Source organism: Trichosurus vulpecula, chromosome 7 (genome assembly GCF_011100635.1).
Source record: "Trichosurus vulpecula isolate mTriVul1 chromosome 7, mTriVul1.pri, whole genome shotgun sequence".
Lineage (NCBI taxonomy): Eukaryota > Metazoa > Chordata > Mammalia > Diprotodontia > Phalangeridae > Trichosurus > Trichosurus vulpecula.
The window spans coordinates 67,183,821-67,189,223 of record NC_050579.1 but is presented as its reverse complement, the minus strand read 5'-3'; the positions used below and the strand labels follow the sequence as shown (position 1 = coordinate 67,189,223).

The following is a 5,403-nucleotide window of genomic DNA, read 5'->3' as shown; positions in this document are numbered from 1 at the left end:
TGATGTTGCTGTTTCCTTCTTCTTGTAGGTTCCTTTAAAGCCAGGTTTTAGAAACTTGAGAGGACATTACATAGAAATTTTTTTAAAAACACAAATTCAAAATTTGCCTGGTCTTCAAATTAGCTTTTGGTAAGTAGGACTTCTAATTGTGATTTAGGGATAAGTGTTTCCTCTTACTTCTATTATATTTAGTCTTACTTTGGTTTGACATCTTTTGCTGAGATGGGCCATTTCCTTAACCTCTCTATTTCTGCCTGAGCTGAGACTGGCTGCTTGGCCCAGTGGGACCACTGCCACCAGTTGTGGTGTCAGCATTGGCATTCTTCTGCTGCATTTGCTGCTGCCTCTTAACCTGGGCCAGAATCTCTTGGATTTTTCTCTGGGAGAGCTGGCACATGTAGAAATGGCCAGTGATCTTCACAAATGCCTCATCATTCCCATCAAGAATCCCATGGGGAGAAACCACCACCTCAGCGCTGGTCAAATTCTGCAGCTCATTCACTGTTTTTCCTCCTTTGCTGATGACTCTCCCAGCAGCAGTTGAGGGCACTTTCATATGGGCCTTCCTTGGGGCCAAAGAAGTTCTCCTCCTTGAGCTTCCCATAGATCCTTCCTTGGGCCTTAAATTGGGCTTCAGGGGGTCCAGTGATGATCACCATCCTCTCCTTGGCATCAGGTGTTTCAGGTGGGGCAATCTTGATAGAAGTTCTTGCAAAATGAGAATGCTACTTGATATGCTGGCCCATCTTGCAAATGATGGTTCTCACAGCCATGGCAGAAATTAATAGGTGAAAGGTCTCCATTTCAGCCTCTTGCCCATATGGCAGATAGCTAGTAGCAGTTGTAGCCGAAGGAACCCCCAAAGTGGAGGGTGAGGGTATCCCAGCAGTAGGGCATTCAGGTTTAATCCAGGAAGTAAGTGTGCTTGATAATTCATAGCACTGAGATCTCTCTCATAAGACCCTTCTTTTCTTCATGATCTCCTCGTGGGCCTTTCTACAAGTCTCAATGCTACCTTTAACAGTGATAGTACTTTCTGGAGTACATAGAGTCAAATCCTCCAGCAGCAAGATGGTGATCTTAGTATCAGTATCCTGCTCGATTTTCTTCAGGTTCCTTCCTTCCTTCCCAATCAGTAGGCCAACAAAGTTGTCATGAGGCAAAATCTTCAAAGAAATTTCGTAGGTGCATTGCACTAAGCCAGGTCTGATATGAAATACCATGGAAGTGCAATTTCATATCCTGGGCTTCCTTCTGCACGATCTCCATGATAATCTTGCAAGCAGTTGACCAATCTTCAGGAGAAGCACAGATATTAATCAGCTTCTCAGATGCACCTGCATTTTCTTTGCAGTGAATATCAATCTTAGACTGCATTTGCTTGGTGACTTTCCGAATGTTGGCACCTTCTTTCCCAATAATGGCTCCAATAAAATGAATTGGGACCAGCATACTTGTTGCAACAATTTGGCTAGCAGCTGCTGTGGGGGTGAAAAACCAACACAAGCCCAACAAAAATGCTGTAAGCACAGGTTCTTTTGATCTGCTTTAGTAAGGAAAGTAATCATTAAAGGGGTTAACAATCTCAGTTTAATGGAACATACAAATATCATTCACTTAGTTCAGGGGGAAAAGTCAGTACCCTGAACTTCAGAGCAAATACAAATGAATTACAAACATCAACAGACAGAACTTATCTGATTCAAATCTCAATGCATAGTTACCAGGGTTTAACAAAGTCCCAACATCCAGGTTTACAAGCTGAAGGGCTCTTAACTACAGCTGCTCAGAGTCTCCACAACAACACATCTCCAAGAGTGAGAACTGCTCCCCCAAATAGCTCTGTTCTCTCTTTTTGTACCCTCTTTAGCCATCATCAAACATCATCTGAGTGACCAGAACTCAGGCTCCTACTATTTGCTGTGGTCTTAGCAACTCCCCTTAGGACCCTGAGAGCTTCATGCCACATAGGCTCAACACCTAGTAGACAGGGGTTTGGGCCTGGGGTTTAGCACCAATAAGACTCAATATGAAGAGGAATATCATTCTGGTGGTTCATACCCTGCAGCAACTCCTGGGGCTGCCTCTCTCTGCTGTCCCCTGTGACCATAAATAACCATGGCTAGTTGGCATGACTATAGAGTCCGCGTGGCTGCAGACTCATCTGGGATGTAGGCACCTTTCAGGGTGTACCCCTCTAGCTGAAAGTCATTCAGCTTCTCAATCTCAAGACATACCTGCTCCTTGCAGCTGTAGGTTACATTGACCACAGAAGTCTCAGTATCATTGTTTATTTGCTCACAATCCTCCACTGACCCATACCAAGCCAAGACATGATGCAGCACCTCCCACTGAAGATGAGGCGGGATGTTTAGAATCTGGATCTTACGGCTCCTCTGCCTCTTTGGGACAGAGTACTCCACATCAATGAGCTTTCTGTGTACCTCCACTTTACCTTGGACCGCCTGAGCCTCCCACTCCCATTGGGTCGCGGCACCCTCATCGCCACAGCACTCTGCAGTGAGCCAGGATGCCTGTGGGCACTCTTCGAGCCTCCAGAAAAAAAAGGCTGTTCACCGTCTGGTCCCAGGAGGCCCGTAGCAGAGAAGGTGGTGGTGGTGGTGGTGATGGTGACAGTGGCAGTGGCAGCAGCAGCTGCCCAGCTTGCAGAATCTTAAGGATAACCTTGCTGGCATGTCAAATGAGCACAATTGTTTGGTAATTTGAAGATCCTTTGGTATTAGCCTTCTTTAGGCTTGTAATTCATCTTTTTCAATATAGTACCCACTGCTGAGTGTTCTAAATTTGCTGGCATATTGAGTGTAGCACCTTAATGTAGGATTAAATTAAAGAGCTCATCTGGTATTCTGTCACCTCTGCTAGCCTTATTGTTAGAAATGTTTCCTATGGCCTACTTGACTTTGTTATTCAGGATATATGGCTCTAGATCAGTAGCCACACAATTGTGTTTATCAGTGATGTTCTGATCATTCTTCTAGAGTTCTTCTGTATATTCTTCTCACCTCTTCTCAATCTCTTCTACTTCTCTTACGTTCCTGACATTTTTGTCTTTTACCATGGTCATTATTTTAAGGAAACTTTCCCTTGATACCTCTAATTTTCTAGAAGCGATCTCTTGTCCTCATTCTATTGTTTTCTTCTATTTCTTTGCATTGTTCATTTAAGAAAACCTTGTCTTTTCTTGCTATCCTTTCAAATTATGAATTCAGTTGGTTATATCTTTCCTTTTCTTCTTTACCCTTTGCTTTTCTTTTTCCTCAGCTATTTGCAAGGTCTCACCAGACAGTCATTTTGCTTTCTTGCTCTTCTTTTTTTAAATGTTTTTTTTTTTTGTTAGTGCCTCCTGTATAATGTTGCAAACCCCTGTCCATAGTTCTTCAGGTGCTCTATCTACCAGATCTAATCCTTTAAATCTATTCTTCACTTATAAGGGATGATATTTAGGTCATGCCTATATAGTCTGATGGTTTTCCATACTTTCTTCAATATAAATCTGAATTTTGCAAGAAAAATCTCATGATCTGAACCACATCCTGTTTTAATTGACTCTAAAGAGTTTCTACACCTCTGGTTGCAAAGTATGTAATCAATCTGATTTTGATATTGACCATTTACTTATATCTGTGTGTAGAGTCACCTTTTGGGTTGTTGAAAAGGAGTGTTTGGTTCGATCTGCAAGCTATCTTGACGAAATTTAGTCTCTTCCCTGCCTCATTTTGTACTCCAAGGCCAAACCTGTTTGTTATTCTAATCATCTTTTCAACTCCCACTTTAGCATTCAATCCCCTATAATGAATGTGGTATCCTTTTTTAGTGTTATTTCTAGAAGATGTAATAGTTCTTCATAGAACTCACCAACTTTCACCTCTTTGGCATCAGGTTTTGGGGCATAGATTTGTATTACCATGATGTTAAACAGCTTGTCTTGGATTTGATCAGAATCCATATTTTTATATATCTTCAATCTCCCCCCTTCCACTGACTCACTCCCATCTGGTTACAGACATTCTGAAATCTTTATAAGCCTAAAAATCAAAACCAAACCAAATGAAAAGCAAAATCACCATCAAAACTTTCCCTTGACCTAGCTATAATTTCTTCTCTCTCCTCATCAGGAAAAATGTCATAAATATTCTCTCACAAATGACTCTACTTCTTCACTACCCTGTCTTTCCAACCCTTCACCATCTGTTTTCTGTCACCATCTTTTGACAGAAACTAGTTTCTAAAATATCACCAAAGACTGTTCTGGTTATCAGACTTAATGGCTTTTTTTTTAGTCTTCATCCATCTTCTGACCCTGTTAACAACTCTCTACTAAGAATAAATGATGTTTATAGAAGGCTTCAAGATGTACAAAGCATGTTGCACATCATCTAATTCAGTATACCATCATCCCCACAAGGTATCATTATACCTAAAAGGTGTGTAAAAGTCTGATCACTCCCATTTTACAGATAAAGGAACAAGCTATCAGAGAGGTTAAGTGACTTGTCCATGGTCACAGTTGGACATGACTGAACAACTAAATAACAACAATAAAAGGTAAAGATATTGACTGATTAATATCACTTGTTGGACATATTTTAAAAGATATAAACTAATCACCCAAAAGAAAAGGTCCAAAGAGCTCAGAAATCTCATTAGTGTATAAACATTTGATCTTCTTGCCAAGTGAAGAGACATAGCAGCTAAAAGCCACCAGTTTAGCATGCAATATCATTTGCCAAACATGACAGAGAAAGAGATTATATCCTTATATATTGTTTCACAAAATAGCAAAAGATCAGCAGATGAAAAAGCAAGTCTTCAAGAAGCTTCTTACAAGAACCAAATCTGCCAGATCATCCTGAGAGCATTTATATGTTATGCAGCCAGAGACAATAAGTAGCTGAGATAAGGAACAAATTGCCATCATTTCTATAGCAACCTATTCTCATCATAAATGATGTCAAGCAGTGTATATATATATATATATATATATATATATATATATATATATATATATATATATATATATATCTACTGTAACATCTTTATAATCAATGTTGTATATGACGGAGCAGAAATGGCATTTAAATAAAGTTTGAGACAGTGGCTGGACTTTACAAAATACATAGTATAGGAAATTCATGCTAGAAACAATATACAGCAGAAAATATGGGCATGTACTATTATCATTGTTACTTTAAAGTGGGCAAAGAAGATATTTGATGGATAATCTTTACTATTAAACCAGATGGATAATCTTTACTATTAAACCAGAAAGCTTACCATGTGGTAATCATACCTTCTAATGGTTAAAGTATGGCCTCTGGAGATGAATATTTTTTATCATGGACCAAATCTCATGGGTTCAATTCATACACTATGACTAAATTA

The 5,403-nt window shown here is 39.8% G+C and overlaps 1 pseudogene; it reads right to left on the bottom strand.

Annotated features, from left to right (window-relative positions):
• Positions 1-244: 244 nt before the first annotated feature.
• On the bottom strand, positions 245-3,967 carry LOC118857545 (annotated as a pseudogene).
• Positions 3,968-5,403: the final 1,436 nt, after the last annotated feature.